The sequence below is a fragment of the Dromaius novaehollandiae genome, chromosome 8 (assembly GCF_036370855.1).
Source record: "Dromaius novaehollandiae isolate bDroNov1 chromosome 8, bDroNov1.hap1, whole genome shotgun sequence".
In the NCBI taxonomy this organism is placed as follows: Eukaryota; Metazoa; Chordata; class Aves; order Casuariiformes; family Dromaiidae; genus Dromaius; species Dromaius novaehollandiae.
Window position 1 is genome coordinate 29,419,414 of NC_088105.1, and position 26,340 is coordinate 29,445,753.

At 56.6% G+C, this 26,340-nt stretch overlaps 1 long non-coding RNA gene across 5 annotated transcripts; it reads right to left on the minus strand.

Annotated features, from left to right (window-relative positions):
• Positions 1–13,287: 13,287 nt before the first annotated feature.
• LOC112981286 (uncharacterized) lies at positions 13,288–23,284 on the minus strand. Of its 5 annotated transcripts, none has more exons than XR_010390250.1 (5): positions 22,939–23,284; positions 21,050–21,155; positions 19,583–19,873; positions 17,474–17,752; positions 13,288–17,366 (listed from the first exon to the last, which is right to left on the minus strand). It is a non-coding gene; the product is annotated as an uncharacterized LOC112981286 (long non-coding RNA). The 5 variants fall into 5 exon arrangements; XR_003258664.2 differs by having other exon boundaries at positions 19,583–20,568; XR_010390251.1 differs by lacking the exon at positions 21,050–21,155 and having other exon boundaries at positions 22,999–23,284.
• Between the last annotated feature and the right edge of the window lie 3,056 nt (positions 23,285–26,340).

A 26,340-nucleotide genomic window follows, 5' to 3' on the forward strand; every position in this document is an offset into this window, starting at 1 on the left:
GCCGGGGCAGCGCAGGCCGAGGGGAAAGCGGAGCTATCCATTAAAGAGTCTCTACTCAATTAAGGCTATTGATTAATCAATTAGAGGAAGCTTGACTCGGCTGCTCGGCAATAACCAGAGCTGTCCCCAGCGACGGGCGGCCGTGCAGCGCCAGGGCTCGTGGCGCGGGCGCCCCGCGGCCACGCGTCCCCACACAGGCTGCGTCTCCGGGGCCAGGCGAGGGGCCGAGCCGCGCTGGGGACAGACGGCGTGAAACGCCGAAGCGGTTAATGGCATCTTTATATCCTCGATAATATATTTCATTGATTTTCTCGTTATAACTGCAGTTCCTGCATTGCAGTCCAGTGTTTTATCATCTTCGCTTGGCAGGGTGCAGTGGGTTTGCTCGATGCTGGCAGACTCGCCTGAGCAACGCAGCGGCTTGGAGCGATGTTACGCTGTCTGGAGAAGTGTCACATCGTTGTCCCCTCGGGAAGGAGCCAGCTGGTACCGGGGGGAGCCGGGCGCAGAGCGGGGCCTTGGCGTGCCCGAGCGACCCTCCTCCGAGCCTCCTCCCCCCTGCCCGTCCCTGCCGCAGGCAGGAGCAGGACGAGGAAGGCGATATGAACCGGCCTGAAGTGGCCTCTTCCAAAAAAAGGAATTGGGCAAAGTGGCCACCTCTTGCCCATCGCTGCATGGTCCCTCTCTGACAGCAGCCCTGCAGTGGCCATGAGAGATGCCAGGGTCGAACCAGGACGGGGCAAGCAGCCAGGATGCCCCTGCACTTCCCCCAGCAGCTGCCCGGCTTCAGCCCCCGGAGCAGCCGCGGTCTGGGCGCATTCGGTCACCCCGGGGATTTCCCACCCCATCCCGACGCGAGGACTTGCAAAGTGCCACCCCTGCCTGCCTCAAACCTGCTCCGGTGCTGCAGCCTCTGCCGGCCCTGGGGCACCCAGGATGGGTTTTTGCCGCTCGCCATGAATTTTATCGGCCCAAAGAAAATGTAGCTTTTGCACGTTTTATTACAGTGCCGACACTTTGGCACGGACCAGGCTCTGGCCTTGGCGATGGGGAGGACGGCGGGTGGCCACAGTGGCTCCCGCACCCGGCGGGCGCCGTGGGGGCTGCCGGCCAAGCCGGGGCGTGGAGGCGGCCGGGGCCGGCATCAATCCCGCGCTGTGCAGCTCGCCGGGCTGCTTCATTGCCGCATAAATCCCCCCTCGCCGCGCTGCCGGCAGCCTCTTCTCTTGCTCTATGAAACGTTTTCATTTAAATTGACATTTCTGTATTTTTAACTACCTCTGCCCTGGCTCTGGGGTAGCTGAGCCAGCACCGCGGGTGCTGCAGCACTGTGCCAGGGTGCCCAGGCCGCTGAGGGCCGCGGTGGCAGTGGGGCATCGTCCCCGGGATGGGGAAAGAGGTCCCCCCACAGCCGGGGTGCAGGCACTCTGGGGGGTGACACCCCCCGGCAGCCTGTCCCTCCTGCTCCCCATCCACGGCTGCTGCGGGCCATTGGGGCCAGGACCCCGGGGTCTGGCGGGATTTCCAGCCCGCTTCCACTGCCAGCGGCCGCGGCAGCCTGTTGTCTTGCGCTCCCCAGTCTCCCCTTCTTCACACTAAAGCACCCCAATATTTGGCAATATGTGCAAACCTTGTCCTGGCATCTTCTAGGACTTGGAATTTCAGCTTTTATGTGCAAGCAAATTCTAGCCTTTTTGTATATAAAAAAGGCCAGAAGAAGTATTCCGAGTGTGACCCAGCATCTTGCAAAGGCAGCTGCAAGAGCTGTGACTGTGTTCAGTCTCCTGGGTTTTAGCACCAAGCTGCTGGTTTGGGGCCAGTCGGTACTGGCCGCGCCGGTGAACCATTTTCATGACAGGGTGAAGGCTGCATCCATATTAATCATGCCAAGCCTGCAGGTGCTGACTGCCCGGTGCTCGTGCTGCCCACGACTGCGTGAGCGAGGGCCTTGTGTGCGGGTGTGCTCGGTCTCTCGCCCTAGAATAAAGACCCCTTTCGTTCAGGAGGGTTGGGGGCTTCATTTCATTTCTGGCCTGTATTTTCATCCTGTAATACTGCTCTGCCTCCTCTCCAACAAACTCCTCAAAGCGAGCTGCTAAAATCCCCCTCTAAAGTGTATTTTACAATTCCTCAGCTCATTTCTGGGGTTCCTTTTCTCGTGCCTGCAGCAAAATTTCAGCACTTTTTGGCCCTGCCGTGATGCCCCTCGCCCTGGGCCCCAGCGTGTCAGCCCGCAGCGGCGGTGGCACTCCAGGGTTTCCCGCGGGATGCAGCTCTTTGTCTGACCGATGCAGCCTGTGGTGCAATCTGCCCAGCTTTGGGCAAATTCCACCCCCCCTCCTTATTTAGTGCTCCGCCGGTATTTACGGCACCTGCATGTTTTTGCAGTTGGGGGGGGTGTTAATTACCATCTTTTGTGCTGTGATGTTGACTGCTTTGCAGGTGTCCAGTCTGGTGCACCCTTCACCGCCACCTTTTCCAGCTCCGTTTGTTACGAGCGGGAGTTTGTCGGGCAAGAAATAGGTTCATAAAAGAGGAACAGCCTCCCCCAGGGCCACACAGCTGCATTTGCTTGGAAATGGGGGTTTCCACTAGCAAAACTGAGCTGCAACTGGCTGAGAAGAGGGTGCGTTGCGGCTATGCAGTAGTTCGCCCTGGTGCTGGCGCCAGGGCCAGCCCTTCCTCCTCCTCCTCCTCGTCTCCCATCTGCCCTCTGGTCCCCTCTCCCCGGGAGCTGGAACTGGGCTTCCCGTGGGAAATGTGGGGAAACACGTTGCCCTGTCCGAAAAGTCTCAATGAAGCTGTCTATGGGGTGCTTTAATTAGCACATTTCTGCTTTCAGGCCTTGCTTTGTTACAGCTTCCAAAAAACCGCTTTGGTAAAAATCTATATATCATATTATGGGAAACGAATGCACAACCTTCGCCAGCTTTATGACTATTCTTCATCAGTGAGTATTGAACCGAGCCCGAACACGCCATAAATCCTGGCGGAGCTGAGACGAGGCGGCAAGGACCAATGCCACTGCCGTCCCCGGCTCCTCGTTTCTCGCTGGTTTCGGTCCGGCACCCTCCGCGGCGGTGACGCTGGTCAGCTCCCAGTTTCCTGGCGTCTCTGGGATTTTCTCGATATTCCAAGATTTTATGGGAAATTAGTGAGGAGGCCAAACTCTCCTCCCACTCTTTGCGGATGCCGGTGCGCGTTGCCTGGGCCTGCTGAGTTGGCAGATGTTGTTTAACATTCCCGTCAGTAATTAATAGACGGCTTCATCACTCTTGCATGATTCAAACATGTCGTCCCGCTTCTTTCCAAATACAGAGCAGAAATATTGGTTAAACGTGTCTGGCTTTTTCTTGCATGATCATTAGCGCTCCAACAATTCCTGCGAGGAAAGGAGTTACAGCGGTGCCAGGATTGCTTTTGGCCTTATTATGCCTCCGACGTTCCTCCCCGCTCCACCTGGCCCTCCCTGGCACGAGGCTTCTGTATCCATTTCCCCCCAGTTTGTGCATTACCGGGTGTAACGTCTCCTTTACGACAATTAGGAATTTCCCTGCTTTTCCACCCATTATGCGCTGCGTCCCTATTGCTGCTGGCTGCAGGAACCGGCCGGGTTTCAGCAACTTTTCAGCTGCGGGTGACACTTTTTGGCCAAATAGATGTGTCACGGTCGGACGAGGCTGCAGAGCGAGCCCCTTCCCGGCGGCAGCTCCTGCGCGAGCGCCGCGCGCACTGTGTCACAACTGTTTTGTCAGCTCCCAGCAGTTGCCTGAACCCCTATAATCTTGGTGCCAATCAGCCCCGTAACAGCTACCTCGGCAGGGAGCGATTTCCCAGCCAGCCCAGGGCTTTGTCACTCCGCACAAATATTTTATCAGCCACCTGCAATCGGGCTGTCGGCGCCTCCCTCCCGCCCGTGCGCTCCCGCGGGAGCTGCCACCGTGGGGCGTGGGAATTGCCGCCGTGGGGCGCGGGAGCCCATCCGGCGCCGGTGCTCCTCCCCGGGGCTGGCCCGCCACAGCCCAGCCGCCGTGTTAAGCCATCGCTTAATTAATCAGGCTGATTGTAATGTGGTTTTAGGGCATTAAAATTCAATTCTCCGTTGGCTGGGCTCGCAACGAGTGCACGAGTTTGCCTAATTGGAGCTGACACGCAGCCGGCGGGAACACCAGGCAGGCAGCCCTGTCCTTGCAGCTGGCCTGGCCCGGCCCCCCACGGCAGCCCCACGGCCCCAGCCCCTGCCGCGGGAAGGGTCCCGCGGGTGGCGCAGCCCTCGGCCCGCCACGGGGAGCCCCTGGCCCTTGGGGGGCCGCGCTGCCCCGGCGCAGCCCAGGCGCACGGGACGCCTGCGCCGGGACGAGCCCCGCCAGCACCAGCCAAGAACGGCAGAGACGTTTCCTTATCTGCAGCATCGGGTCTTCGCTGTCATTACCAGAGCAATTATCATCTCATTTGGAGTCTTTAGCTGCCATAATCTGTCTCTTGCGGTGATTTATTCTGCAGGCCTCTTCTGGAGAGCGCTGCAGCAGGGAAGGAGCCATCAATAACAAGGCAAGGAGCCCCGTCTCCCCGGGAAGCGCCTTCCCAGCCGGGGTAGAGCGGGGGTGGCCGGGGACCACGGGGGACCCCAGCTTCGGGCCATGCCAGCGGCGCCGGGCGCTTACCTGTGCGTGGGAGCAGTGTGCAGAGGGTGCAGAGATGGCAGGTCACACGCCTGCCGGCAGCGTCTCGAGAGATGCTTTTCCCAAACCTGGCGAACACCGAACCCTGTGCAAGAAGAGCAGGAAAAAAACGTGCCTGGTAGCATGAGGCTGCAGTCCCCAGGACCAATGTTCAGGGCTTTTCTGAAGTCCCTTCCTCTGTGTTTTGAAGGATGCTGGACACCGAGGAGTCAGATGTACTCCAAGTCCTTGGCATCCTTAGATGTGACTTACCTGCTCCTGCCCATTGAAAAAGAGGTAACTGCGGAAGTTGCTGCTTTCTGCTCCATCAGGCCTGTGGAGGACATTACCCGTCCTCCGCACGCTGCGATGGAGATGTCGGCCTGCTTCCCAGCCACGCTTGGAGCAGGATTACTGTCTTTGTGGTCCCACCACTTCTGCTGAACAAGGATTTTGTTGTCTTTCTCCAGTCTCCAGACGGGGCTATTGCTTGGAGTTGGTTTTCCTCTCCATTTTCATTTGTGTCAATAATTATCTCCTACTCTCTGTGACTCCACCAGCCACTAATAGTTTCATTGATACTTTTATCAGCTGTATTTGCCAACTGCCAGCTTACACGCGTTGCTGCCCGCTTTGCAGTTCTTACGCGTTACATTCCTGTTTTATCCTTTCCCTCACCTCCCCTTGCAACCAGGACGCTGGGCGCTTTTGCCGGCAGCAGAAGCCTCTTCTGCAACGGCAGCTTCGTGGTCTGGCCGCTCGATAAAGCTCGGCAACAGCTCCCCATCACCCTGCGTCCTCGCACATTTAAGTGCTTCCTCCCTCCCTGTTTTGCCCGGCTGGTTTTCCGCCTCGGGAAATGGGCCTTCCCATGGTGCTGGCTGCCCGTGCCGGCCGGATGCCCAGCCGGGGAGCAGTGGTGCCCTGGGCCGGCCACGCTGCTCCCCGTCCCACCCTGTGCCCGCAACAGCTAAACCTGCCTGATGGCACCCATTTATATGCAAAATCCCCAGAAAAAAAGCAGTAATTAATGAAGTCCCTTTCATTACCATTATGCAAATGCGATTAATTTCATCTGTTATGAATATGCAAATATTACAATTATGATCTAATTGCCGATGTGCACAGGGGAGCAGGCAGAATATCAAGTCTCAGTCTTGGCCCCGGGGGGGGGTGGCGCAGCCGGGGGCTCGGCGGAGCAGGCGCCCCGGGTGGGGGGCACGCAGCTGTGGGCATCGGGCGGTCCCCACTCATGCCATGCTGCCGAGGAGCTGCAGGAGCGCCCCACTCCTCGCGTATCTGCACCAGCAAGGTGGGGGGGCCGCTGCGGTGGTGGAGGCAGGCCCCGAATGCCCCAGCTGTTGCAGTGTGGGGCAACCGGTGCAAGGAGGGAGCATGCGAGCAGGGATGTGGGGAGCAGTGTCAGCCAAAACTGGGCTGCTGCATGGAAGAGGAGGCCGAGCGTGGCCCGAGGGCCGGGGTGCTGCAGGGTGGCGGCTCGGGGTGTCCACCTGCAGCCCCGTAAAGCCGGCACGAGAGGCTGCTCTGCTCGCAGGAGGAGGAGGCTTCGCAGAGCCGCACTCAGTTTCCAAGGCGACGAGACAGGAGGGCTGCTCATCCGGGCAGGGTCATCCCGCCGCTGCGCCCCCGCAAAGGGCTGGGGGAAGAAGCGGGGCCAGGGGCGCGCTGAGGCCGCATCCTGCCCCGGTCCCCGTGGGGCTGCCGCGGGCACCCCTGTGCCCCCATAGGCAGCCCCGACCCTGTGTGGGTCGGCGGGGGTACCGCGGGGGCAGCCCGGCGCGTCTCCCAAACTAATTGAATTCAGCGAGATTTCTTCCCGGCAGTGACAATCGATGAGCCCCAGGTTATCAGTCCCGTTCCCCGCCCCGTTCGGCACTGAAAATGGATATGGATGCGGGGAAAAATTGAATTTGCAGCCATTTTTATTGGGATTTAATTGGGCAGTCTCACCTCGTTGCCTTAATCCCAGGCGCTGACGCGCACGGCCGAGCCGGCAGCTCCCCTTATTTATCACTTTTCAAATATTTGCCTCTTCGCCGCTGCGGGAAATCGATGCTCTCGCCTGCGGCATGCCGGGAGCGACCCGGCCGGGCGGCCAGGGATCCATCAGCCCCCGCCACTGCTATCGACAGGGCGATCGGGCTTTAAGAGGCACTTTGATAGCAGAACTGGCAGGCGTTAAGCGCTCGGCGTCAGGGCATGATCATGACTTATCACCGCTAATTCTCGCGGTGCGGCAGGGCTGCTCGGGGACTCAAGCCCCCGGTGGTGGTCGGTCCCAGTCTGTGCTGCTCCCCTCCGCGACCCTAGGAGCAGGCAACGTCCCCACTGTCCCCGCAGCACCGGGTCCCCATGGGACCGGGGTGACACGCTGTCACCATCGCCACGGCAACCGGGGCCCAGCATTGCCCTTAACGAGGGGCCTAATGAAATAAAGACTTAAGGGAGGCCACGCGGAGCCGGCACGCTGCTGACCCCAGGCCGGGCTCAGAGGCGCCTGGCGGCGTCCGAAAACCCCGGCTGCTGCGGAGCAGCCCCGGCCCCTACCTGTGCCCTGCCCGGTGCCTCAGCCCTGCTGCCGCCACAGATTAAAGCTGTAGCAGAGGCTGAGCGGGGTCTGGGGCTTTGCAGTACGGTGATTTGTTTCCTGGTTAAGCGGTATTTTCTTTTTTTTTTTTTTCCCTTTCTTTTTCAGCAGCCTGTTTATGGGAACGGAGCCGCCCCTGGCGTGAATTATTCATGGCGCCTCGCGAGCTCATTCTCAAAATATCAATTTCTCCCAGTCACACCGAGCAGCACTAAAGCCTAAAAGCCTTGTTAAAGCGAAACGCCGGCCCGGTGAGCTGGAGAGGGCCCGGGAGCCGCAGGCCGGGCGGCAAAGCATGCAGGGGAGCAGGGACCTGCACCGGGGGGGGGGGGCTCCTGGGGACCCCGCCCCCCCCTGCACCCCACAGCTGTGGGGCTGGGGGGGCAGGACCCGGTGGGGCTGTGGCTCCCCATCATGACCCCCCCCACAGTAGCAGGCCAGGGATGAGGGTGCCCCAAGCAATGGAGGGCGAAGGAGGGGTGCGGGAGGGCTGCGGGAGGGTGAGGAGGCAGCAACGAGGGTGACATGAGGCAGCAGGTTTGCCGGCCCGGCCAGCTTTCCCGGGGCACCCCAGCCTCCCTGCCGGAGGGACCACGCAGGGCTCAGCCAAATGCAGCTCAGCCAGTGCCGACGGAGCCGTACGAGGACTCCCCTGCGCCGGGACCGGCCTGAGCCCCCTCCGCGCCCGGGGGCAGCACCGAGCCTGGTGGCAGCCAGGGCAGCCCCAGTGGCCGCGGGACTGTGCAGGCAGCAGCTGGGCCAGAGCAGCGCTGCTGGTAATTACTAATTAAAATGCAGCTGCTCCCCAAACTGTAACTTTTAGTTTCTGTAGCAACTGCTAAATCAAAAGCAATGAGGCAGGAAGATGCGGATTCGTGTGACGTGCGATGCTCACACCACAGGATGCTCGTGCCGTGGGATGCTCACACCCCGGTGCCGGCCCGGGGCTGCTCTCGGGACATGCAGGGCACAGGCGGCTGCACCTGCGGGCAGGCGTTTAGCAGGGCACCGGGGAGGCTGCGACATCAGTGAGCAGAACCATCTTGCGTGGTTACGGGGACCGGCCGCCCGCGCGCAGCAGCAGCCTCGTGGGGGGCGGCGGGGGCTCCCCGGTGCCGCGAGGTGTCCGCGTCCTCGTGTGGCCCGCCGGGGCAGGCAGCCGCCGAGTGTCAGCACCTCTGCTCCGCTCGCTGCCTCGCGCCCTGATAACTTCCAAATCCACCATCCGATTTCAGCTGTATTTGACAGAGAGACAGAGATCTCAAAACGAATTAATTTTCTATGAGTTTCAGGAGCTGAGGAGGGAAGGTGGAGGAAAAACACACCAGTGAGCTGCTGCAGCACGTGCTCCTGCGTTACCAGACCCTGGCGGAGCCACCCGGGACAGGCACCAGCCGTGTCCCAGCCGCAGTGAACGCTTCCCTCGGCGCTGCCCATCTCCGCCAGGACACCCAGCTCCTGCCCCAGCCCCAGGCCAACCTGCCGGGATGGGAGCGATGCCGCGGCCCCGTCCGCACGCAGGGCCGGCGCCGCGCTGGGCTGCGACACCAGCCGCCACGGCAAGCCCGGCCCCCCAGCCGGGCCGGGGCACAGGGGGCAACGAGGGGGCACCGGGGCCCGGGCGGGAGGCTGCTGGTTTGCGGCAGTGCCAGCATTTCCATGGCAACGGGCTGCGACAGCGTGCGCTCTGCTCTGCGCGCTGGTCCGGCTCCCCTGGCTCATCCCTATAGACGTGTTTCCCGCCGGTGCTGGGAAAGGTGCCCCGCGGTCCGGCGTGCTGGAGCAGCATCACGCGGCTGCCGGTGCCGGCGGGCTGCCGTGGGTGCCACGGTGCAGGGAGGCCGTGCGGGTGCGAGCGCTCAGCCCTGCGCCAGTTCCCAGGGCGCCTGTTGCTCGGCGAGAGCTGCCAGGACGAATGGAGTGGGCACTTAATCTCCCCCTATAAGTTTAATTAATGGGCTGCAGCGCTCGTTGCGTGCTGCCGCCTTAATTGGTACAAGCTGCAAACGCTATGGAGCCTGGAAAAAAAAACATTTGGAAACGAAAAATATATTAAGCAGGAAACAGATCAATGGCTCTTAATGAAGCTGATTCGGGGCTGCCTGGTGTTGAGGGGCCGGAGGGAGCAGCCCCGCGCTCCTGCCTCAGCTCCTGCGGGGTCAGTACCCGGCCTGCGTGGGGTCGTGGGGCACTTCCCGTGGGGTGCTGGGGGGCAGCCTGGTGTCACCTTGCACAGCTGGGAGGGCCATGCTGCACAGCTGGAGAGGCCTCCCCCAAACAGCTGGGGAGCCCCGAGCATGGCTGGAAGATGCACCTGGCACAGCTGGAAGGCTCATCTGTGCACAGCTGGATAGACACCCCCAACCAGCTGGAAGGCTCACCCCTGCACATCTGGACAGCCCCAGCACAGCTGGAAAGCCCTCCACAATCGCAGCCGGCCGAGGGGGGTGCCGGTCCCCGCCAGGGGGCCGGGCGCTGGGGCAGGCAGCCAGGGGCTGTTCGATGGTGTTGATTTACTGTGAGCGTTTGCCTTTAGATGGGGGGGAGCCGGGGCTGATTTGCATGAGGGGGATGGAGGGGGACGGCGGCGCTTCGATAAGGGCTGTAATTGCCTCCGCTGTGCACAGCACATTAGCTGCGCTTCCCAGATATTTACACAGGGGAAAACAAAGTCATAACTCACCAAATAAATAATCTCCCAGGTGCAGCGCTCCGAAGGCAGGTGCCCCCCCGCAGGGGCGCAGCAGCCCCAGGCGCCCTCCGCCTCCCCACGGGCCCCGGCGAGCGGGGGCGGCTGCGGAAGCAAATGCGGAGCCTCAGCGGGGCAGAGCGCTGGCCCGTCGTGCACAACGTGTTGCAGTTAATATTTGGCGTTCAGCTTTGTCCTACGTGACAGAGCGTTAACAAATTAGCACCGTGTGGTATCACTAGCTCCAGACTGTGTAGATTAAAATCTGTTTAACTGATAGATCCCAACAAAAAAACTGCAAATGAGGCATTGGGGCCACAAGGGAGGCTCCTCCCGGCCCTCAGCGCCATCCGCCGTGGGATAAAACCTGTCGAGGTGGCATTGCGGGGGGGGGAGGGGAAGCAGTGCCCGCGGCGCTGCCGGGGCCGTGCCAGGGTCCCTGCAGGTGCACGGGACCTGCCGAAGGCAGAGCAACAGCCAAGGGATGGAGGTTTGCAGCTAGGCACGTTCAGACTGGAAATGCAATGCAGATTTTTCGCTGCGACGGGACAGAGCTGCCGGTGAGCGCTGCGAGCAGCCGTTGGACCAGCTCTCGGCATCCTGCAGCCCGGCGCAGCTTGGCCCCGGCCGGGGGGCACGGGCTGGGGGGCAGAGCTGCTCCTCGCCCCAGGGACGCCTGGCTTACTCAGCTATCGGCTCAGGTCTGCAGGGAGCACTTTCCTCTCCTGCTGCTAAATCCTGGCCCCACTAATGTGATTGCTAACAGCATGCGGCCCCTAATGGGTAAAGTACACTGCAGCCTGCCTGCCTGCCCGGGACAAATTGCAAATCTCATTACGGGGTCGTGTCCAGATTTTTAACACGGTAATAGCTCCCCAGCTCAATTACACGTTTGGCACGCTCCCCGATGGTCCCCGGGAAGGGGCTCGAGCAGCTGCGCTCCACCGTCCCCCGGGGCAGCGGCCACGGCTGGCGCTCCCGGGCTCTGCACCGGGGGCAGATCCAGCCCTTCGTGGCGCCCCGGGGGCAGCAGAGCAGCCCTTCGGCGACAGCCCCGCGGGGCCGGGCGCCGCTCGGCCTCGAGCAGGCATGGACCCGCCATGCTGCCCTGCGCATCCCCCAGCCCACGGGGCCCAGAGCAGCCCGGGCGGGATGCACCGCCGAGAAGGGGTTTGGTGTCCCCACACACAGCTGCTCCTCATGGAATCAACTTAGAAAAAGAGGAAAAAAGGGATAAAGAATTGAAAATGTGAGATCCTTCACACCTGCTTAGTGCTTTGCTCTTTTGAAGCTCAGTGCACCTGTTAGCTGATGCACCACACCAAATCTGCTCTCACCTTGTGCCCTGCCAGCCTCTCTGTTTGCTACCCGCTATTCCCAACTCACTGTCCCGGCCGGCTGGCATATGCCTGCCGCTGCCACCCCCAGCGAGGTGCCTGGGGGCCCTGTGACAGCCCCGCGCGGCGCCCGGGTGCAGCGCCCTCGCCGTGACTCATCCCTTCCCGTGTGAAATGCTCAGCCGTGGGCTCCGGCGCCTCGCTGTTTCCCTTGCCGGATGAGTTACCAGCGCATCTTGTAGCGGAGGGATTGTGAGACTGTCACACCGCGGTTGTCATTACGCATTCATTTTCTCGGCATCTTTTGCAAGCGTTAGCGTGCACAACGGAGCGAGGACCACGTAAGTACAGGGATCATTTTGCTTCTCCCACCTCTGAGAAGCAACCGCCCCGGAGCAGGGCGTAATTGCTGTTTAGCAACATGCAGCCATGTTACTCAGTGGGTGATGGACGGGAGCAGAGGAATCCCACATCCGCCTGCAGGTAATGGATGCGTAAGGTGCAATTACTCAGATCAAGTATTTAACCACTTCGGCTCTTGCAAAGGGTGTCCCGGCCTGGCTGCCACGAGGCGCCCAGGCTCCTGATTGAAACCGAGACCCTGCAGGGGAAACGTCCCGGCTCCGCAGGGCGGCGCGGTACTGGGGGTCTCCAGCTGCGTTTACACGAGCGGTTGGGGGAGCACAGGAAAGTCGAGCAGCTTGGAAAGGACCACAGACACCTCAGTAGCAACCCCGGGCTCGCGGCCTGGAGGAAGGAGCCGCCGTGGCGGTGCCGGGAGCCGCTCTCCCAGGAATGCGACTAATAACTCCGCCTTGTCCGCGCTGCCTGTGCCTGGTGCATGGCAACCCCAGCCTCGGGAACCTGCTCTGGCTTTGGCCCCTCCGCTCCCAGCACGCGGGAGCCGTCGGCCCCCAGCAGCGTGCCCACTCCCCGCGGGCCAGCAGGAAACGCAGGATTTATTCCAAACAAAGAGGTGTTTTCAGAGGACTGAAATTAATAACACAAACTCTAATTTAAAATTATATTAGGCTATCAATTACTCCCCAAGCGTCCAAGAGCTCTGCTGGCAGCATCAAATTGCCAGCTGTGATAAATGGTTTTATTGGAATTTCATAAGGTCTGAGTTATTTGCAGACAGGAAATTTTTGTAGATTAATTAAAATTTTGTAACGAGTGGGAGTGCTTCGCCATGGCCCCTCTCGCCAGGGCCGGGTCGGCGCTGTCCCCACAGCAGGCTCGTGCCCCGGGAGGGTGGCGTGCACCATGCAGGCACTGGGATCAGCGCAGCCAGCAACAGTCCCGAAACCCGTCCCGGCGCGCCGTGGCCTCCCTGGGCAAGGGTCACGCATGGCTCCCCGGTGGGCGCTGCCCCTGCGGACGGATGCACGGACCAAGATCCTTCCCGGACGCTCGGAGGCTGAGGGAGACCGGGGTGCCACTGCCCGGCAGCATCAGCGAGGCACCGACCAAAAACACATCACCGTGCTCCGGCGGTGCTAGGGTGGCCGGGCTTCCCTGCAGGCACGGCACGGCGCGTTTTCATTTTACAAGGTCAAGAGACATCTCCAGTGGCGAATCGGCCCCGTGGCCATGCAGGGACTGATGCGAATGATAATACTCAGTACAAATAGAATCGCAATTTCTGGAGGCTCACAGCCAGTCTGCCAGCAAGGGGCGAGAAAGTGAGGTCCCGCGTCTCCCTGTGGCGGGGAGGAGGCATTGGACCAGCCCCACGCCTGCCCCAGCCCTCCGGCGCTGAGGAGCTGCCGAGGAGCGAAAACACACCGTGTCTCCAGAAACCCCAGGAAGCAGGGAAAGAGAAACCATTTGCATTTGGCGAATTGGCTGGGTTGGTTATTAAAACCAGTGTGGCTGGAAGCCTGCAATATGCCAGGCTTTAGCCAGCGCAGTTTCTGCACAGGAGCATCCAGCCTCACGTGTTGCATTCGAGTTCTCCTAATACTTCAGGAAAGAGCCGGGAGAAGAAAAGCCACTCAACGTAGTTTATTCAGATTTTCAAAAGGCCTTTCGACGAGATCCAGCACAGGAGGTTACTATAGAAATTAAGTTGTCGTGGAGCGAGAGGCAAAGCATCACCACGGATCAAAGGCTCGCTGCGAGACAGACGCCGGGGAGGGATGAACGGGCAGCTGTCGTCCCTGGGGAGGGCAGTGGCGGGCTCCTCTGGGCTCTGCAACGGGTGCCACATCACTTAGGAATAACCCAGGGAGGAAGCAGCAGTGCAGTCAGGGAGCTGATGGGCGAAGGGCGGCAGCGGGAGGCAGAGCGGGAGGATGCTGGGCGCAGGCTGCCTGCAGTGCCCCGCTGCTGCACTGATGCTGGCGCTGCCCCGTCCCCAGGGTCACCCCTGCCCCTGCGCTGCTGCCCTTGCCCCAGCCAGGGCTGCGGGGAGGGTGCAGGGCTGGCGCTGAGCTCCCCGCTACCTCCGAGAACCTGCTTGTCTGGAAAGGGGCCCCACGGCGCCGCTGCCGCCAGGGCGCAGATAAGAGAGGGGTGTGCAAACAGCCTCCGAGGCTCAGGCATCCCAGGCATCCCAAGGAGCAAGTGCCTCCGGTGCAAATCCCTCCCTCCCTGCTCCCGGCGCAATGTGGGGCCCTCCCGCCCTGCTCCGCAGGGAAGCGGCGCCCCCCAAAAGAGGGGCCTTCAGGTGCCCTTGCCCTGCTGTGGGCTCAACATCCAGCTTTTCAAAATCCACACGCATTTTTCCCTTTGGCACCACGGGGCAGCTGCTCACCTGGCTGCCCTGACCTCATGGTCATGTCATGCCTTGCGGTCACGTCGGACACGCGTGGCCCGGTTGTGTCTTTGGTGGCAAAGAGGTAGGCAATGATCCCTGGTGGGAGGCTGCAAAGCAGCAAAACCAGGTGGGAAGGGGAAAAAAAAAAACAAACATCTGAGGCTGCTGCAGGGAGATGCATCAGGGACGCCTTCCGGAGAGGCCCCGGCAGAGGGGAGCAGGGACGGCGAGCGAGGCGCAGACGTGGGGCTGCAGGATGAGAGCAGAGCACCGGTTGAGCATTCACGTTGCAGCTCCCACTGACTCCCAAAACACAGCAGGATCTCTGCTGGGAGCCTGTCGCTGCGGCAGCCCCACAGGGAAGGAGCGCCCGCTGCCGCTCGCCTCCTCACCCCCACCGGGGTGCTGGCGTGGGGCGCAGGGCGACGCGGTGCCGCTGAGCGCGCGGCCGTGAGGGGCAGCGACGCGCTGCGGAAGGACCTCACCGGACTCAGAAACCAGGCGGTGGGAGGGCAGATGAAACGCAACCAGACGAAGCAAAACGGCACACACGCTGAAAAAATAACCCTCGGTGCCCGTGCACAGTGAAGGGCTTTAAATTGCCCTTCGGAGAAGAGATCTTGGAGTTCCCGTGGATTCTTCTCTGAAAGCATCAGCTAAGGTCAAAAAGGAAGGGATGTTCAGCAATATTGAACACCGAACAGAAGCACCACCAAGCACCACGTGAAGGTGCAGTGAACTCCTGGCCAGAGCAGCGCATCCAGCTGTGGTGGCCTCGGCTCAGTAAGGGCCCGGGTATAGCCAGACATCACCCAGACCAGGATAGCAAGGATGAGCAAGCTATGGTGAGATTTTTACTTGAGAAGAAATTAAATAGATTAGGACTCCTCAGCTTGAAGAAGAGGCATCTTGGTGGGGCCACGAGAGTGGTCTGTGAAGTTGCAACCACCCAGCCGACAGTGGCCTCATGCTTCATCGGTATTCGCTAACAAAGAAGGGCACCCCAATTATATGATTAGGCAAGGGGTTCAAGATGAAGAAAAGGAAATATTTTCTTACACCTTACAACTCAACTGTGGAACTCATGGTTGCTTGGCAGGGTGGAGAGCAACGGGGGGGGTCACTGCACACCTGCCCCATGCTCACTCCTTCACGGCCTGTCTGTGAGCCAGAGACCGGCGGACAGGTCTGCACAGCGCCTTCGCCCAGCTCAGCATGACTGTTTTCATGTTCATACTGTCCCATTTGCAGATCGTTTGAGTCAGATTTGGAGCAGCTCCTTTTCCGGTTTTAATGGTGTTTGAGAGGAGACGGGAAACGTCCGGCAGAGCTTGCTCCTTTGAACACTGACCACGGTTCCTTCTGCGAGTTTGGGAGTTCTCCTACCCGTGAAAAGTCACAGCAAAGTGAAAAGCCCTTGAAGCGCGGTTGGATCAGAGCTGTTGGTGCTCCTGGCAGCACTGTCCATACTGCTAAACTTTACCTCGCGTCTGCACCACAGCTGCTCGGGGGGTTGGAGGGAAGGCATGAAATCTCCGCTCTGCAGTGTCTGTCAGCAGTTTATATAACGCCGCGGGAGCCAGCGCGCAGGGATCTAGCACAACTGTTTGGGAACATTCGCAACTTGTTAAGGAAATAGCTGGCTAACGTCGCTTGACACACTGGCGCGCACAAAATCAGCCCAGGCTCCCCAGCCACGTGCTGGCTCGGCGGGGTGGGCGCACGGGTTCAGCGGCCCACGGCGGGTCGTCCTGGCCCGGGGAGGACCTGCATCCCACGTGTGGCCACACAGGAGTTGCCCGCGCGCTTCGCGGGGACAGACTGCCTGGAGATGGTGCTTGGTGGCCGGGTCACTCCTCCGAGGGCCGGGGAGGAGGATGGTGAGGACGCTGTGTCCTGGCAACGTCAGGAAAATTCGGGAATCAAGTCCGGGAATGCGTTCGCTCCCGCGGGCACGACCTTGCACAGACGGCAGGGTGGCCGGGCAGCGGCTCCCGCAGCCCTCCCCAACTTGGGGAGGCCGGAGGAGGAAAGCGAGGAGGGAAGGAGCCAGGGAACAGCCTAATAACAGCCTCTCAGCTCTCAATCACTCGCTTTTGAGAAGCTGCATTTGCACTCGATCTGGAGTCTCTGGTGGCTGCAGACTCCAGCTCTTTAAAATCAAATGGTGCTTAAAATTAATTCTCTTCACTGATGAAAGAATTTTGATTGATGAGTTGCATTTCTCTGCATTTCCAAATGAACTTTTGCTCCCACCCCCGGCTCCAGCCTCCCCCCGCCCTGGAGCCGGCGTCCCAGGGGGTGACGGCCAAGCACCCGGCGGGGACCGAGGACACCCAGCCTGGCCGTCCCGGGGGAGGCGAGCGCAGACAGCCACTGCTTGCAGCGAACGAGGAATTGTTATGAGGCATAATTAAACCCGACAAGGAGCAATTCCTCATTGCACGGAGCTGCAACGGAGCTGTTTTAAAAGGTGGTTAGATCCATTTCAAGAGCTGCTGAGCCATTAATCCCACCTGCTAATCCCCTACCTGAACCTTTTCTCTTCATCTTCAAGAGACCTTCGTGTCTGGCAACCCCTGGGTGGTCTCTTCCGAGGTCGCCACTTCAGTTTTGCGCCTCCAGCAGTCCCTTTCCTCAAGGAAGCAGCGTATAATCCTTTTTTTCCTGACCAGGCACTGACATAATTTCAGAGATTCATTCTGAGCTCTGGAGTGGAGGGGGCAGTGTGCCAAAAACGCCAGGGCAGGCAGGGCCTGCAGGCCAGGCCCAGCAGCCCCGTTCCCATGCTCAGACCCAGGGCTCAAAATGGGCTGGAGGGGTTTCTGAGAGGCCGAGCGGATAGAGATGACCCCGCAGGCCGGGCAACTGGCAGCGTTGCTGGCTTATCAGCTCTGGTTTTCCCCAGAAACCTCCCTTCTCCGGGCACCAAGGGTGAGCCTGGACACTGCCCTGAGCAAGGAGAAGCAGGGCCATTTCCCTGGTGAGAAAAGCGCTCTGCCAAGCCGTGGGCTCCCAGTTCGGAGGGACTGGGGAGCCAGGTCCGGGGGAGGCGGCAAATTCCCCTGGGAGCAATCCCAAAGTGTGGAAGAAAAGCAAAACTGAAGCTCCTGCCCTTTGCACAGCCTGTTCCCCAGAGGCAGCACGGTCACGGATGCAGGAGGGTGATGGAGGCACGATGGTGATGGATGCAGGAGGGTGATGGAGGCACGAGGGTGACGGAGGCTTAGGGCACAGCCGGGGAAGGCGACAGGGCCACAGGAATGACCTTCATGAGCCATACGTCTCCAGCCTGCGCCAGCTGCCGGCCCTGCCAAGGGAGCCTGGGTGAGGAGTCTGTTGCGAGTGTCAGGTGTCCGGGATGCTGTTACACAGGCGATGCCTGTCTCCGCGTCGGGTTAATTATTAATGACTTACCATCGCAAGCCCTCTCCATGTCGCTGCTGAGGAAGACGCAGCCAGGCTAACCTGGCACCCATGGTCTTTGCAGCGACTGCTGGGGGAAGTGAATTTTCTGCCAGAACAAAGCCTTTCCCCGAGCAGCCTCCAGCTCACGAAGCAGCGACGGGTGCTCGGAGCAGGGAAGCGCCACGTCCCTCGGAGCGATGCCAAAGCACATAGGAGTTCGCTGCAGGGACTTGCATGTGCACAAATGCCTCTCTTTTCTCCCCTGCTCCTTCTCCCTCCCTGGATTTGCTGTATGAAGTAAAAAGTAAATAAAGGACATCATTGATTTAAAGAAAAAAGGATCAGAGGAAAGGCTGGGAGTCCCCTCCTTTTGCTGGGGTGCCACACCAGCGCCGGGGCTGCTGCTCCCTGCGCAGGCTGGCTTTGCAGGGCCATGCGGCCGCCCGCGCTGGGCCATCGCTGCTGCAGCCAGGAGCGACCAGAAGTAATAGGGAAAGTGCCAGCGAGCCAACCCCATGTGAAGTCATGGAGATGGCACTTAAGGCCATGACAGGGAGCTGAACAACAGAGTGACTTGGACAAATACAAAGAGTGACTTCCACTCCAGAAAACGCGTTCAAAGCACTGTCCAGATGTTTAGCAATATTTTCCCCCAGCCAGTCTCGTGCAAGACTCAGATTGGCTTTAATCTGTTCTTCTAGTGGCTGGGGAAAAAAAAAATCTTAATTTAAATAAAAGCCCCCTTATCTCAGCCTCCTCCATGAGGCAGCTCCCTATTCGCTGCCTTCCGGTCTCAGTCACGCAGGGATTTACATGGTAATGGGGTCTTTGGCACAGGGTGAAATTGGGAATTTGCAGTATTGCCAGGCCTCCTAGGTACTAGCCTGCTGGTATGGGCAAAGTTGTGGGGAGAGCGATCAGCAAAGGGGCCCCCGCCGATCGCCCCCGGCCCCCCCGGGCTCTGCCTGGGGCCGAAGCCCTGCAAGCGCCGGGTGCTGGGAGGCCGAGTGCACCGGGGTGTGCTGCTCGCCTGGACAGGACAAGCCTTCCCGTGGGACTACTCGAGCTTGGCACGCGTTACGTTTTCTTCCCTGCTCTTGCCAGATGGTGACTGGTGCAGAAAGGCAGAAATGTTTAGTAGATATTTCTGTTCTGTATTTGGAATGAAGCGGGAGGATATATTCATCTCCAGATGATACTGTGGATGGAATATAAATCCTGCCATCTGTAACAATGGGGGATGTGAGGCATGATCTCCTCGAATTCAGCATTTGCAGATCACCCGGACAGCTGATGCTCAAGAGTCTAGAAGGAATGAGCTCAAGCTAATGCTACAGTCTAACAAATCTTGGAAAAATGGGGAAAATCCAGAAGAATGGAGAACTGTCAGTGCAGTTCCAGTGTTTAGAAAAACTTAAAGGCATGGCCCAGAGACCTGCACATCACCTGGTCTGCTTAGGGGGTTTTGTGGGGTCTTTTTTGGACAGAATTATAGGTCTGGTTGATAAAGATAAGTATACTGCTATAGCAAAGCTGGATTTCTCCAAACTATTTCACTTACTACTACATGACATTTTGATTAAAAAACATGCTTTTTAAGGAATTATTAGGGCACACACTAGATGGACTAAAATCTGTCTCACAGAAAGATCTTAAAGTGTGGTTGTTACTGAGGAGACACTGTGGATGGAGTTGTCCTTAGCACAGTCCCTCATGGACTTGGTCCCTGTTACAACACTGCACATGTTTTTATCCTATGATCATAGAAAATCTGTGATGGCTAAGTCTGCAGGTGATGCAATGCCTGGTAAGGCTGTTAATAACGAGTAGGCCGGGTTGCTGTTCCAGTGTGATCTAAATTGCCTGGCGAAATGGCCATAATCCAGCTAGGTACGTTTGAATACAGTTGCATGCAAGGTAAGGCTCCTGGGAGCACAGACTGCAGTCCTCATTTACAAGATGGGGCTTGGGAAGCAGCAACTCAGAAGAAGTCTTGGGAATGATTGCAGGTAACTGCCGCTACATGAGCTCCCATTTCAACACCACACTGAAAGCAGCTAACACCTTCCCTGAATTTACAAAGGAAGATATCAAACAGAATTAGGGGAGCATTCTCACCTCTGCTCATGGCACTGTTATTGCACCACTGCGATGTTATTTCCAAGGTGAGTGTCCAGAATTAAAAAGAACACAGAAATTCTGCAAGGGAAAGCCAAATGTACAATCCAGGCATCAGAAAACAAGCTCTGGTATGAGACTGGAAGTGTACACACTGTTCAGCTTGCTGAAGAGAAGATTGAGAGATGCCCTGGTCTCTGTGAGAAGAGTTCTTGACAGTTTGGTAGTCTCAGTCTTGCAGAGAAGTACACAAGAGCTCAAAGCCGAATGCAGAAGTTAGAAAAATTCATCCTGGGAAAAAGATAAAAGATGCTAGCAGGAGGGCAGTAAATGCTGGAAGAGCTGGCTCGGGAAGGCAGCAAATCCATTTCTGGAAGATATATAAATCTGGATTCTGGGAGAGGCTCCGCAGCCCCATTGTGCTCAGGAGAGGGGACAACAGGATGCTGGTGCTGACCTCAAGACATTCATGACACTTTCACCACTGCATTACAGCAGTGTTTATCACCCAGCCTCCAGCTTCATGCCAGCCTGGAACCCCCCAAACTCTCTGTGAGGCCGGTGCGTTTGGCAGACGGGAAGGAGCCGGCACTGGGTCAGGTGGTGGTGTCAGGGCAGAGGCCACGCAAGCATGGTCCAGACACAGCTCACCCATTCGTGCCATCCTAAGGACCTCGGGCAGTGGCAGCTGCTTGTTCGCCGTGGGAACAAAGCTGTTTCTGGTTTATCTCTGGAGGACTGAGATTCTTCCAGCTGATCAAAACCCATGATGCACATTCCCGATTGCCTCTTGCCAATCCGATGTGATAGTGGACTTTACTCCAGCTTGCAGCTGGCCAAGACACACTGCAGGCCTCCGGGCCCACTGGTCGGGGCCACATCCATGCCCAGCAAGCACCAAACGCCTGAGCCCTTGCTGCCAAAAGGGCATCCATTCCTGCTCCAGATGGCAGGGTCTGCTGTTCCTCCCCGACACCTGCGGTGGCCTGTACAACACAAGGATGGAGAGGGAGGTGCTGCCTGATTTGAGACAACAGATCCCAAACAAAATCCCCCATGGGGATCCAGCTTGCTGGCAAAGCCGGTAGTTGCATATTCATGCTATAAAACATGGTGCATACTCATACAGAGAGAGAGTGGGACCATGATCCACTATTAATAGCAACCAGAAAGCGCAGGCTTTGCAGTGGAGCTGCTGGCAGGGCGAGAAGGGAACACGGTTGGCAGCCCCTGGCGTTGCTGCGCCCAGCACCGCTACGGCTCCTGAGTCCTCCCCAGCACCCCTGCCAGCCTTCTCCAGGGCTGGCAAAGTTTGGAGGATGCACAGATACCCAACCTGGGCTGAGAAGCAGGCAGAGGTCATCGTACCCCTGGCTTCCTTAATTGCCCTTCCTAGGTTGTGCACCAGGCTCTCTGATTCCTGTGCCGGTGAATTTGCATTGACACAACAAGGAAAAAGAGTTTCACCTTGATCTGTAGCTTGCTCCAGCCATTGCTCCTCTTTCCTGCTCCCTGCGAGGCCCTGCCGGGTAGCAGGGACGTGGGAAGCAGCAGACCACAAAGGCAGTATCAGCTGCAGAAAGTCCATGGGGTGAGATTTTTTTGGCACAGGACAGCGAGTCGCCTTCTAGGCTGACAACCTCTTCTTGCCATTACACACAGCCCCTGCATTAACTGGCTGCCCTCCTTACCTAAATGCAGACAGGGCGTTGCTACCCCCTTATTCCCACCTGAGGTTCATACCAGAACACCCCTGCTCAGCCCAAAATGACAGACATCAGTGCCTGTGCATCAGGAGCATCACCCGCTGGCACCCGCTCTTCCCTTCCTGGCTCCACCTTCCTCCTCCTCACCTCGCTCACCGTGTGTCCCCCTCTGCAAGAGGCACTGTGAAAGGGAATGGACCAAAATGCAAGTGCAATGCGGTCGGCAGTCACCCAGCTGGCAGGGGAAGGGGTAGTGGGCCAGACGTGAGGAGGGGACCCAGCACCGCGCTCAGGGAAGGGTCCTTCATCCACTGGCAGGCGAGCAAGGTGCTGCAGCCTGTCTCAGCACGTACGTGCTGATAGGGCTTGTCCTGCCAACCCCAGTGCTGGTGAACTGAGCAACACGAGCACGCAAGCAACGGCTCCCCACCATGCACATTGCTCCTGGCCAGGAGGCTGCAGCCAAAGAGGCTGAAGGGTCTCATTTTGGTGGAAAAATGCTGTGGTTTAGAAGTGATGCCTTTTCCTTGTTTTTTCTTTCTTTCTTTCTTTTTTTTTTTTTTTTTTTTTTTTTTAAGAAAAGGTATGTATTTTGTTGAAATCAAAAAGTTTGGAAGTTTGGTGTGTTATTTCCCCACCCTCTTCTCCCATCTCTTCCCTTCGCTCGTTCCTGCTCCAGAGCAGAGCAGAAGGATGGTGGGTGGGGACTGCCTTGTGACTTTTCCTTTTCTATCTGGAACCAGGCCAAACTTCCTCAACTTTGGAAAAGTGACAAGAGGAAAAAAAGAAGCACTAATTCTGGTGATCTGGAATGCTAGAAAAAGAAAAACAGATTTTTTTTTTCAAAAAAGCAAAAGTGAAGGGTGAAAGGAAAATCCATGAACATTCAGATGGACAAAATGTGGATGGATGAAAAAGAGGGAGGATGAACAGAAAGTATTTAGATTCAGATTTTGAAAACTGAAGCAAATTAAAGAATAGCTTTCATTGGAACCAAGCAAAATGGAAACAAGATTGGAATTTGTCATGAAATTGCTTTTCCACTTGTCTTTGTCTGGGCAATAGCTAGAGCCCAGGCATGGGGAAGTCACTGGGGTGGCACTGCAGAGCCATTTTGGGTAACGAGAACCTCTCCTTTGCTAGAAAAATCTCCCTGTTGAGTGCCTGCACACCATGGCTCTGAGCAGGAAGAGGCCAGGGGAGGTGTTGGAGCGAGTTAGGACTCTGCATGAGGGTTTCTGAGCCTGCATGGGCAGGGAAATGAGTCTGTGATGAGAATAGGAAACTTAGAGAAAGAATCAGAGAGGGAATAAGCAAAATATGTCAGAGCTGTCTCTGCACTGAGGCTGGAAACCAAGGGAATAGGCAGGAAGAATGAGAGGTTCTCATGCATGAAGATGGCTGTGATTTAGCTGGCATTGCAGGGAGCTGCGGGGACTCTGTGTGACTGAAATACGGGTGGGGAGCCACTCGGAGAGGGGCCTCGGCAGGGGCAGCTGCGGAAAGGAGCCCTGGCTTCCCAAAAGCACAGGCAGCCATGCAAGACAAGCAGAATCAGCAAAATCTGGGAGATGGCAGAAAAGGAGACTGAGAAGGTTCGAGAAGCAGGATGTGATTTCCTCCCCCCCAGCCCGGCCCGACTGCACTCACCAAGTTTCCCGGCAGCAGAGGCTGCGTTGAAGCAAAGCCAGATAGGAGCCGAACACCCACCTGCACCGGGGAACTTGCAAGGTGGATGCTCAGCAAAGAGGAGCGAGAGCGAGGAGCACTTGGAGATGTTTGCCATTGCTCCTGTGTCTGCGGGACAGGAGCCGCTGGGACTGACCGAAATCTGCTGCTGGCCATGCAGCACGTCCCGCGGATCGGCCGCGAGGCCCAGGGCTGCCATCCAGCCCCCCGGGGCAGCAGGCGCTGTTGCAGGCTCGGAGAGCTTTCACATGAGGCTGAAGATTTGGTGCAGGTCACAGCGCACATGTGCGGCTCCGTAGCTAAAGGAGAAAAATGTTATGTAGAAGGCAAAAAAAAAATCTCATTTTTATTCATAATTAATCGCGATGCGGATCAGTGGATGCACATGTGACAGGCTTAAATCTTAAAGCTCAAACATAGGGTTTTTGAAAACTTAGTGACTCATTAATAACAGACAGCCTTGTATGTAGAATGTAATTAAGTAAATGAGTTACAGAGTGCTGTGAGAAACTGCCATAACCTGAACCTGAGCCAGAGACATTTGGGGAGAAATTCAGACTGGGCAGAGGGTCGGCTGAAGGGCTGCACGGCACACAGCCTGCGCCCGAAGACGAGCAGAGAGAGAGGCTGGCAGCAGCAAGTACATGCAGGGCTCCAAATCCTGCACTGCAGAATAAGCAGCTATTTACTCTGCATCGTTTCCAAAACAAAAAGCTAAAAGTGAAGAAGAGAAAGCAGAAATAAGACATTTTCTGACAGACAAGAATCCCTATTTGCTAAGTTTTGTTGAAAAAGCAAGGCAAAAATCGTTCCATATTTAGTCAAATGTGCCATAAATGAAGCGGAAAATAATTCTTTCTGGTAGTGACATAGTCGTGCCAGGGTGTCTTCTGGCAGCAAAGGAAGAGAAAAAGACTGCACGTGTAGTGAATAACAGCAGAGCAAGCCCTTTCAGAGGGGCAAAACCACTCAACACAAGCAGTGAAACTTTCCAAGGCACAGATAAAGAAAAGGGTGTATATCCACCAAAAGTCAGCAACCTCGCCAAGCGTTAAAAAACCATGCCTCCATCCACCCAAAATAACACATATTTGGAACTATCTTATTTGCAGTTGCATCATGTTTTAATGCCCTTCTCTGAAACCTTGTGGAATATAAACTTGCTCTTTTTTTTCCCCAAAAAGAAACCAGCCAGAAGCGGTGAATGCTTCTGAGAAGGTGAGTTTGGAAAAATATCCTTGAAACTGGAGCATTGGACAGGGTTAAGCCAAGCCAGCTTTTCCCAAGCAGTGGTGCCATTCAGCACGCACCGGCGCGAGGAGTTTGGGGGCGAGAGCTGTAGCTGCCTCCCAAGAGGTGGATGTGACCTGCATTGGCAGGACGGAGGGTGAACTTTGCTTGGGACCAGGGAAGGGCAAAAGTACTTTGGAAATCAGTGTTCCAAAGCAGCACAGGGGACTACAGTTTATTAATCAGGAACCTGGAGCAAAGGTTGCTTCACATCTAGGATATAAAAAAGAATACTAACACATACCACCATTTGTCTTTAAGCAAGCACCAGGTAGTACATTTCAAACAATCATATCCAGATGCACCACTTGAGAACCTCTCCTAATTGTGAAATTATTTTTGATGTAAATGCCACGGAATGACACACAGGGAGATATTCACCCCGTGCCACTCCACACTCTTTGCAACAGTCAAGCCCCACTTTAGTTTAAAGGTTGGTGCACAAAATGTCATTTACATAAAAAAAAATTTCAGCTGCAAAATAGGAACAACATTTGATATAATAGGCCCAGCCTGGGAGGATTCTCAGATATCTGGTCGGGCTGAGACTGTCTCGAAAAGGAATACCACATTAAATTCAAAAGATCAGTTACTTCAGTAGTATCTCCACAACAAAAAAATCCCGCTTCTAATGGGTGAAGTAAAAATGTAACATAATACAGAAAATCTGGGAGTAATTGAAAGGATAAGAAATTTCAGATGGAGCTAATTCTGTATCTGTCATTGAGAAACCAGCTTAAGGAGGGAGATACTTTGGTTTACATTATTTAAATACAGCTGTGACACATGAACGCTGTTCTGTGAAACCACTGTATGACAGGTAGGTTCTCAGAAGGAAAAAAAAATCACTGTGAAATGAAGGGCATTTGCTTCAGCAAATAAACTGTGAAGAGACAAGCTTAAATCTAACTTCAACAAGATCTTTAATATGCTATTTGGATGTTATAAGGGTATGAGAATGCCCTTTGATATTAGTCCTGCTCCTGAGATATTTCACATAGTAATTGCCTACATCTTTAAGGTACGACGTATTGAAGCTATGGTGACTGCTATTTTAAATTGGGCTAGGGTTCAGCAAAAGCAGAACTGGAGACCTAGGCAAGTGCTGCAGAGAGTAAAGACGACACTTCAGAATGAACTTTAAAAGGTCAGAATTTGGTCTAGCAGAATTACCTGTACTGGCTCTAAGCTGAGCTAGGATGGCTTTGTTGCCAATTTAGATAAAATAGAGGCAATAATTAGAATGTCTAGCCTCCAGGATATAGAGCAGATCTACAGAGATTTATGAAAACAATATACTATTGGCAATATCTATTCCTAAATCTATGGCCAGTATTTCCTCAGGAGAGAACTACTGCAGCCTGAAATTGCCTGGCATTACGTAGGCAGACAAGAAAGCACTGGGAAGGCTTAAAGCCATGATGACGAAGACCCTCGAAGCATGTCGTGGGCTCGTGGTCCAAAGGCTGCCCCTTCTTTGCAGGACTGTCTGAAAACACACTGTTACGGATCTGGAGGGAGCCACGTGTGGTCTTGTCTTGGGAAATCTAGACAGATATTTGGCACTGAAATGGATTACGCTTTGAGTGCTGTAGCAGAGCCATGGCCCCACCGAAGACAGTGTTACTGGGGATCTCAGCCTGCGCTTGACTGGGAGTGCAAGGCACAGCTAAGTGCAAAACACCAAGTCTGAATATCTAAGGAGGATACTCTGCAGTGCCTGTCTAGCAAAAGCCCTGTCCTGTCAGATCTACCACAGCAAAAGGGATTAAAATAGACCACAGAATATTCTTTCCTAAAGAAACCCTGCAATTGCTTAAATCCATGAGAGAAAGCACTGGAGGATATCCTGGGAGAGCAGCCCTGCTCCAGTTTCCGTGGAGGCATGGGATGAGCAGACTGGGCTGTTCCCTTCTGTAGAGCACTTTGTGATCTCCAGAACCACAGCAATATAAAACTGTCTTTTTCAGCATCTACATTTGGGCTTCCAGGTGCTGTAGGCCAGCACGCCATACATACGGGTTCAACAAAAGGCTCAACTCTGGGAGCCGCTATGCACCAAATCTTTCCCAC